Below are 10,299 nucleotides of genomic sequence, written 5' to 3' on the forward strand. Positions count from 1 at the left end.
TTTGAATAATAAAAAAATTGCGTCACTCAACCTCAGGTTGCGTGACGCAACTGGGGCATTTTCGTCCAAAAACAGTAAAAGGGTCACCAGCGCTTTTTTTTTTTAATCTTTGCACTTTCCGCATTTCACATCTTTTTGAGGGTCATCTCCTCAAATTTTCCTCACACTATCCTCATTTAGGCCTATCAGCGGAGTCATTTTTCTCAAATTTCTCGTCCCTTGCAATTATATATATATATATATATATATATATATATATATATATATATATATATATATATATATATATATATATATATATATATATATATATATATATATTTACTTTGGAATGATATTCATTCATTAACTATAACCCAATATCCCATTAACAATCTATTCATCATTAAATTATCAACCAAAATATTATATTTATACCCTAGAGTTTCTTTGATCATGGGTTATTTAAAACTCTAATGTTTTTTACTTAAATAAACTAATTTTTATAAACCTACATCAAACGGGTTATTTGAAAAAAATCACCTGGTCATTCAAATAAAATAACCCCAGATCAAACAATGGTATCCAAACAATCATTGTAGAAATAAGAAGCAAAAAGCTCAAATTGCAATTGTTAACCTGGAAGGGAGTCTCTGCAAGCTTGATCAGAGTTGTCAACTGTTGAAGAACCCGAAGATTGACTATCTTGCGCTTGAAAGAGGATCTACTAAGAAGATGAAAAAGGACAGGAAATAAATTAACATTGTTTTTTGGGGTCGCTGCTCGACTGGTGAGGCCTCCAATCTGGGGGACCCCCAATTTGAGTGTGGCGTCTCCCTCCCATCATCCGTTGGATATCAGTTGTTATAGCCTCCAGAAGACTTGGTAGAATGGATGCTATCACATGGATGAAAGCTTCTAAGCACTGTTGCACAAAGTTGTCCTTTTTTTTCACCATTCTGTCCACAATTGAGACCATCCTTATCCATGACCAAATAATGGGTTAGGATCATCATGTCAATTTATTATGACCAAATATTGAGTCGTTCCATAACCAAAACCAAAACCATTTGATTTGGTTTTTGTTTTTGTACGACAAAAATCACAACCATGGTCATCTAATCAAATGTTGTCATTTATCAGCATCTGATTGGTTGCCCAAATTTTCTTTTATCTTTTATCTTTAAATCCTGATTTTAATATTATTTATAATTTAAAAAAAAAAAAGTTATATCAAAATTCATAATTTTTCGAGATCTATAAATAGATACCCTATATTTCGGAGCATAAAAAAATTCACAATTTTCTTCATTTTTACTAATTATCCTCATTTGTTTATAATTATTCATAATTAATATGTATAAAAACATTATTATGTATAAAAATTAGAAATTAAGTATTATTATTATATTTAAAAATTATTTATTATTTTTTTAATTTAAAAATAAAAATAATATTTTTAATTTAAAAATAAAAATAATATTTTTAATTGATGATTAAGATTTGGTTGGTAGGCGGTTTCATAAAGATCCGGGAGTGATGACCGTTACAAAAAAAATGGGTCATGATAAAGATGCTCTAAGATCTAAGAGTAACCTTCCATTGGAAAAGAAATGAGCCAACCATCTCCTACCATTTTTACAAAGTAGACCCACCAACAGGCTTGGTAAAGTGGAACCGACGGTTCGGGTACCCGAAGGAACCGACGGTTCGGGTACCCGAAGGAACCGAACCGATCGGTTCGGGTAATTTCTTTGATTTTCGGTTCCGGGGCGAAATCGGGGCGGAACCTATCGGTTCGGGTACCCAGTGAATAAACCGAGTCCAAAACCGAACCGGAAACAAATCTAACAAATCTGCTATTCTGCTTCTCTCTCTTCGTGAAGCACATCTGGTTCCCTCCGCCGCTGCCCAAAGGAAAGAAGACGTCTTCGTGAATCAGTGATATCAGGTACTTCCATCTGCTATTCGTCTTCGTGAATCAGTGATATCAGCTAGTTCCATCTGCTATCAGTGACATCTGGTTCACATCTGGTTCTGGTTCTCTTCGTCTGCTTCACATCTAGTTCCCTCTGTCTGCTTCAAATTTGGTTCGGGTACCCAATGAAGCTGCCAATCTGAACTCCATTGAAGAAGAACCAGCTAATCTCCCAGTAAATTATACCAGGTGCCATGAACTGCATTTACTGTTCTTTCTCTATTTTCTATCTCTTAAAAAAAACCCATTTCAGGATTTCTATAATATTATATTCATTTTGTTTCTCAGTTATTTAGCAGCCATAATTTCTCATAGACAAAAACAAAATTGTCTGTAATTTCAAGCAGGTTTTAGCAAAGAAATTTGGGGCAACAGTAGTTTCTCTTGAGCATCGCTATTATGGAAAGAGCTCTCCCTTCAATTCTCTGAAGACAGAATCTCAAGTATCTCTTATCTAAGCAGGCTATTTCCGATTTAGCTGCCTTCCGTCAATATTACCAGGCTAGTTCTTTACTTGGGTATTTATTTATTAGTTAAAGGCCTTCTTTCACCAGATTTCTCACAAAATTGATGATAAGCAAATAAGCACTGTTCCATTTGTAAATCTAGTGGTGCTAATGTGCTAAAAATGAGATTTTTCATTAGCAAAGCATAAATGATCCATCTGCATCATGAAAAATTAGAGTTGGAGGCATAATAATATGATAATAACATTGAAAGTGAGATATTTATTCTTCTTGTATCTTTTATTCTCATTATTTCCTTGAGTTCTGGTTATTTGAAGTTTCATTTTGGTTTTATGTGTGCGGTGCACATTTCATGACTCTTTCATTCAAAGCCAATTACTGAATATTGGGATTTTCAGTTTCTGCTAATTAATCATAGAGATTTTGTTTCATTATTATTATATTATACTTCTTTGCTGAAAAAGAATTCCATTTCCTTATGATGCGGCAATGATCTTTAGGGTAGGTATTAGTATGTTTGTTTGAAGTCTTCTTCTGGTTTTATGTCATGATTTTACTTCACTCAAACCCTAATTACTTAGAGTTTTCATCACATTATTATGTCATAAAGAAATCCAAATATCTAATGATAGGATGAAATCATTAGATAGGCTTGTTAGGCTTGTTAGTTTAAATGATAATACATGTTTATATAACTTGCCAATGTCATAAAGATATCCAAATATGATTATACATGTTTAAATAGGTTTGTTAGTTTAAATTAGTATTATTGTTTTAAATAATTAGAGTGTATATCAAGATTGTCACTTGACGTATTTGCTATTTAATTTGTTTTAGTCAAATGAGTCAAACTGAAGAAATTGTAAGGGCAGCCACTACGGAAGAGTTCCTAGATTGTTTTGATAACACAACAGAATCCGTTAGGGAACATTTGAATCGTGTTGAAAATGAAAGAGAAGAGATTAGTGAAAATGCTACTCCAAAAAAAAATATAGAAGTAAGATTTGGGAGCATTTCACTAAGGAGAGTATTGAAGGGATTCCCAAAGCCAAATGTAATTATTGTGGTAAATATTTGGGTGGTTCTTCGATCAATGGAACTTCACATCTGTTTAAACATCATGGAAGATGCAAGAAAGTGCAAAAAGTAGATTTGTTGAAGGAAAACTAAGTTGTTGAGGCTGATTCATTTACTGATGAAGAATTTCGAAGGCATGTTGCAATGATGATCCTTTTCCATGACTATCCATTATCTATGGTAGAACACATCAAGTTTAGAGATTTACTTGAATATGTTCGTCAAAAACCTATGCGATTTCCTACGAGAAACACTACAAAAAAAGACGTGTTAAAGATTTATGAGGCTGAGAAAGCTAGAGTGAAACTTTTGCTAGAAAGAAATGAATCAAGAATCGTTATCACCACTGACATGTGGACTTGCACATACCAACGGAAAGGGTATATGGTTGTGACAGCACATTTTATCGACGATAAATGGGTGTTGCAAAGTTTTTTATTGAGATTTATCTACGTACCATGTCCACATAAGAGCGAAACTTTGGCCAATGTGTTAACGAATACATTGCTGGAATGGAATTTAGACTTAAAATTATCAACAATCACCGTTGACAATTGTTCTACAAATGACGTAATGGTTCTAGATGTGGTGCGTAGGTTGCACAAAAGTCATTTATTATCTAACGGTGAATATGTTCATATGCGTTGTTGTGCACATATTTTAAATTTGATTGTGAAAGATGGGTTAGATGTGATTAAGTCGTCAATTGAGAAAGTACGTGATAGTGTTGTGTATTGGTTGGCTTCGCCTAGAAGGATTGAGGAATTTGAAGATAATGCAAGGACACTTGGAATTCACATGAGTAATAAATTATCTCTTGATTGTCCAACTCGATGGAATTCAACTTTTTTCATGCTAAGAACTGCTCTGCAATATAAGTTGGTTTTTTGTCGATGCTCTCTTCGGGATAGACAATACAAACACGAGTCAAACGATAATGAATGGGATCTTGCCCAAGAAGTATGTGAAAGACTTGAACTATTTTTCAATGCGACTGAGCTGTTTTCTTCAACAAAATATCCTACGTCCAATATATGTTTTGCTAAAATATGTGAGATTAAACTGACTTTCGCTACTTGGATAGAGTCTCCTGTTGAAAAGATTCAAGATATGACAATTTTAATGATGTCAAAGTTTGACAAATATTGGTTTGATACACATATTTTGATGGCGGTTGCTTGTATTCTGGATCCGAGGAGTAAATTGAAGTTGGTTCAATATTATTTTACACGTTTCTACCCAAGTGAATGGAAAACAAAGTTAGATGAAGTGCGTCAAAAGTTTTATCATTTGTTGAAGGAATACACAAATGATATTTCCAATGCCCCACTGACCACGAGTGACAGAAATATTCTTCGGTCAATGAGTACTATCTATCCTGCAGACTTCACTAGCTTTTGTGAGAGCAACGAATATATGAGCACACAAATGAAATCTGAACTAGATATGTATTTGGAGGAAAAATTGCTCCCAACAACCATGAATATTGATGTTCTCGCATATTGGAATGGTAACTTTAAATATCCCACGTTACGAGTAATTGCAAGAGATTTGTTGGCGATTCCAGTGTCAACAGTTGCTTCAGAGTCTGCGTTTAGTACAAGTGGTAGAATTGTTGGTCCTCATCGGAGTAGGCTTAATGTAGAGATGGTGGAGGCTCTTATGTGTGCAAAAAGTTGGTTATCAGGTAATGTTAATAATATCTTGAAAAACAATAAAGTTCTTATTCTCTTTTCTTATTATTATTCAATTTTTTTTATTAATAATATGTAGGTGAACCTCCAAATGAAACATCATTCATGGACGCTGATATAGATTTGGACCTAGATTGCGATAAAGATTTTGGTATAATTTTATCATTTGCGATCATAATTTGTAAATGTTTTTAGCTAATTATTTTTGAATTTTTGCAGATGTAGATAACGTTGAGGAGAGGATTGAAGAATGAAGATTTCAAAATTTGATATAATTTGGAGAAAATGTATTTTGAATTTGATATAGTTTGGAGATATATTATTTTGTTTGGGTAGATCTAGTATTTTGAATTTGATATATTTTGGAGATCTATTATTTTGTTTGTGTTAGATTTAGTTTTTTGAATTTAATACATTTTGGAGATCTATTATTTTGTTTGGGTTAGATTTTGTTTTTTGAATTTAATATATTAAGAGCATGGGTTACTTAAAATATGATAATTGTACTCCCAATATGTTGAGATTATGAGTTTTTCTTAGTTGTAAATGGTAATTGATTAGAACAAATAGATTGAACATGTATTAGCTTTATTTAAATTTGTGTATATGATTACTTTTACTTAAAATTAATTTTTATCTATCTTATTTTAAAAGGGTAAAAAGAATAGTTTAAAAAGTAAAAATAAATATTAAATTATTAGTTAAAAATAAAATATATATTTTATTTAAAATATAATAATTGTACTCTCAATATATTGAGATTATGAGTTTTTCCTAGTTGTAAATTGTAATTGGTTATATTGAGATTATGAGTTTTTCCTAGTTGTAAATTGTAATTGGTTAAAATAAATGGATGTAACATGTATTAGCTTTATAGGATTAGTAATGAATTTTTATTTATCTTATTTTAAAAGGAAATGAATGGTTTGAAAAATGAAAATAAATATTAAATTATGGATTGGATAAAAAAAAATAAAATAAAAAAAAAAAAAAAAAAAAAAAAAAAAAATTGAACTTCAAATATAAAATTCGGGTCCGGGTCGGGTCGGGTACCCATCGGGTCGGAACCATTAAGTTCGGGTCAATAATGGACCCGATTTTTCGGGGCAGCTTCGGGTCCGGTTCGGTTCGGGTCCGGGTCCCCAAGAACCGGAATTTTGCCATGCCCACCAAAACAAGAGCCTTTCCCTTTAGAACTTCACTACCTTTCTCAGTAATAGACATGAGAAATGGAACAAGACCCTTTTCTTCCACCAACGAAAGAACATGCTTTCCCATGTTCGTAACAATGTGGCACATCTTGATCCAGTGATCCTCCCCCTCATCCATATTGTCTTGTCCACTTTTCTCATCAAGGCAAGTAGAATTATCTGGATCATCTTGTGTTTCATCCTCCACATTCTCACTAAAGTCTAGTTCCATATCGGTGTTTTCAATCTTAACTTCAGCATCATTTTCACAGCCGTCAAAGTAGTTCCAAGTAGTTTTCTTTCTCATTTTGCCTTTGCAAGTTAGTTTTCGCTATTCTTGAGAGCCGTAGAAGATTCACGCCGCCTTTGGTATTGCTTGAAGAATCTATCCGTCTCTCAGTAACTTTCCCTAGGGCTTTTGTTTGATTCTTCCTGCCACTCGAGATACCCTTAACTGGTGTCTCACAACTTTTTGAACCTGAAATACTATTTTCACCTTTCTTGGGACCTCCTCCTCTTGAATCCTTTCCACGATATTTTGGCGGAGTTTTGTTTTGTACATGCTTATCACTGTTTTTCTCTGCAAGACACGGCCTTGACAAAACCTCAATCATATTAGTAAAAGCGGGCTGGGGAGGTAAGGGAACTATTGTAAAACTTGTCCTCCAGAAAACATGTCCACAGAGTTCTGTCCATTGTATTCTTTCAGCTGGATCTTTCACTAGAAGAGAGTTTATTAGGTTGGCAAATGGGCGGCTAGGATTACCAGGCAGGGATGGGGTTGGATCAGATAGGATTGATTTAACTAATTGAGTAAATTCACTTCCTACAAAGGGAGGAGACCCCGTATAACATTCATACATCACACAACCAAGAGCCCATAAATCAGAAGCAAAAGAATGGACACCTCCATCCTGAAATAGTTCAGGAGCCATGTAGAATGGAGTTCCGCGCTTCGCTTGTGGCATCTAAGAAAATGCAGGAAGCAAAAGACAGGTTACTTTCTGTTTTTGGAAAGAAAAAAAAAAAAGTGAAGAGGAGGATATTGAAAATTCAAATTGTAACGAATAAGCAAAGGATATTGGGACTGAAAGAAATCTCACCAAAGAAGATGGCACATCTGATACATCACTCAGTTTTCGGACCAATCCAAAATCACAAAGCTGCATTGCAGAATAGAGAACATGTTACTACTTGGAGAAAAGATGCTGACTATAGAAATAAGACAATGTTGAAGGGTCATTGCCTTTGTATGCCCATTTTCATCCAAAAGGATGTTTGGTACAATATACCTTTGGAATGCAAAAACCTGGGGAGGGGATAACCACAGAGTAAGTAGCATGCATTGCCAAACAATAATGGATGTGGCAAATTAATAAAGGAAATGGACAGCAGCTCTTACATCAAAGCTTTGACAAGATCACAAACAAGAAGATGTATTGAATCTTCTGGAAGCCTCTTGTCCTACAACTCATTCATTAAACAAATTCCAATACTAAATGAATTATCATAATACTAAATGGCTACTAACAAGCTAAAAGATTGAAATATTATGGGATCGCCCAACAGCACTATCATCCTAACAAGGTCCACAATACAAAAACGAAAAATGTTGCAGAAATCAACAGTTTGCTATGACATCGATTAAAAATTATTATTAGCATTTTTTGTTTCTACAGAAAGGTTTCTTATTTTTTTGATTCATGACCTCGGGTACAATGGTAGATGTTCGGGACCATGTTACTATTTATAAAACAAATTAGCCTTCTTTTTTTAAACCAGAGTTTATTCTCTGGAGGAAGCTAGCACAACCCCCAATCATTATACTTTACTTATTTGGTAATCATTTTGAATGATTTATCAAAAGAATCATATAAATGTCAAAAAAATAAATAAATAAATAATGTATCTCTCCATTATTCTGACTATGGATGTCTCAGATTATTTGTAAAATGTAGGTTACAAATCTTGTACTTCATATAAGTTAATTCATAAAATCATAGTGATAGAATACCAAGATTCTGGTTGAAATATTTGTAATTTTATAGGTCTTGATTTACAAAAAAAGTAATTCAATATTTAACAACACTGAAGTAACATAAGGAAAAAATGATAAATTAAGATAGTGTTCTGGGATGGGATAAAGTCTCTTTAATAGCTTAACAAATTAGACTAGCTTGATATTATTTATACCTTCAAAATCAAATTCATCAGAAAAAAAAAGAAAAAAAAAATGATAATACTCTTGATAGAAGTGATTACCTGTTTCAACAATGACATGAGATCTCCTCCAACAAACACAATATTCCAAGACCAAGCACAAATGAGCAGAAGTTTCATACCTAGTGGAACAGGAGATATGCAGTAAATATATATTAATGCTTAATAACTAGAATCATTACCGATTCCCAACCACCTAAGCAGCACTTACCAAGAAAAGAATTTCAATATATTTGGATGGTCTAGTGTGTGAAGAACTCTAACCTGAAAGAAACAGGGTAAGAGAAAATGAATACAAGGGGTGCATGTACATACATAATCAACTCGGGAATTTTGTTCCAACACAATATCAAAGCATTAGATACTATTGCAACTGATGAATAAGATCTAAACACTTGATTAGTTTACAACAAACATCTGATCATCGACTAGGAGGGGCTAATCAGATCAGTACTCAAAATACAGTTTTAGAGTGCAAGGAATCCGAACTAAAGACTGCATATCAGACAGAATCTAGGATAAATGTTCATGCATAATTCACTAGTAATCCCTCTCAAACACCGGACAGCGAGCTGCAGCTAATCTAGAGTTTACACAGTATGATCCATCCTTACAGCTAGCTATTGGCTGACATGTGTTTAGATTTACTGATTGAAGTCCACAAAATTAGTGAGAAGCAATGTATGTGTTTTCCCATGTCATCAGCATATCAGAATATGCAGCACCAAGCACAAATATCTAGTATTAATTGACATTTTGACTTTGCTGATTTCAAATGCATGAACTCAAAAGAGGATTATCTATCTAAGCTTTTTAACTATGTCATGTCATCATACCTGTTTGTTGAGTAAGAAATTAGGTAATTTAATACTATAAAACCTTGATGATTCTTACAAAGGCATCCATCCATATGACAAAGGCAGAATGATTCTTACTTCTTGGAGAACCTTGCTCTTCTGCGATTTATCTATCGACACTCTTGATCGCAAAATACTCAAGTGACTTCTTCTTTCTCCCCTTATAAACAGTCTATAAAGATAATAATTAATACACGTTAAATCAATCAAAATTGTAATTTCAGATTTCATTTTTCAACAAGATACATACATCATCGCAAATTACCGAATACGTACTTCCCGCGGCCAATTGCGTGTTATATATGATACTGATTCATGGGATGGTTTCCCAAAATTATTGTATAGGTAAATAGGTGGTAAGGTTCCTCTCTCTCTAAGGCTGATTTTGTCATTGTTGATTCCTTTTCTAGTTGTTTGTTGTACATATTTCACATTTGTAAAATAAATATGAAAGCTATCGGATATTGTTTGGATATTGTTTGCTTTCTTTCTTTTCTTTTGAGCAGCCAAACTTAAAAGTTGTTTTTGGGATGGATTTGATTCTACATATTTAAAAAAAACATAAAATGTTATATATATTATTTTTTAATTATTTCAACTTTCATTAGAAAATGGGTGGCTTCTTGTGCTTCAAAAGGATTCCAAGTAAGATCTAACTAACTCATTCTTCCAAAGCATCAACGTGTAACCCTATAGTTGATTCGCACATCAATCCTCTGTCTTACTGACTCATTCATTTACTACATACTTGCATTAGGATATTTGATACACACTTTCCCTCACAAACACACTTGTCGAAGAAGCCGAATTCCGCTCTAAGTACATGAAAAAACAATG

General features: G+C 33.3%; 1 pseudogene; it reads right to left on the reverse strand.

The window, feature by feature from the left end:
* Positions 1–5,956: 5,956 nt before the first annotated feature.
* LOC124918385 lies at positions 5,957–9,779 on the reverse strand (annotated as a pseudogene).
* Positions 9,780–10,299: the final 520 nt, after the last annotated feature.

The sequence above is a fragment of the Impatiens glandulifera genome, unplaced genomic scaffold, assembly GCF_907164915.1.
Source record: "Impatiens glandulifera unplaced genomic scaffold, dImpGla2.1, whole genome shotgun sequence".
In the NCBI taxonomy this organism is placed as follows: domain Eukaryota; kingdom Viridiplantae; phylum Streptophyta; class Magnoliopsida; order Ericales; family Balsaminaceae; genus Impatiens; species Impatiens glandulifera.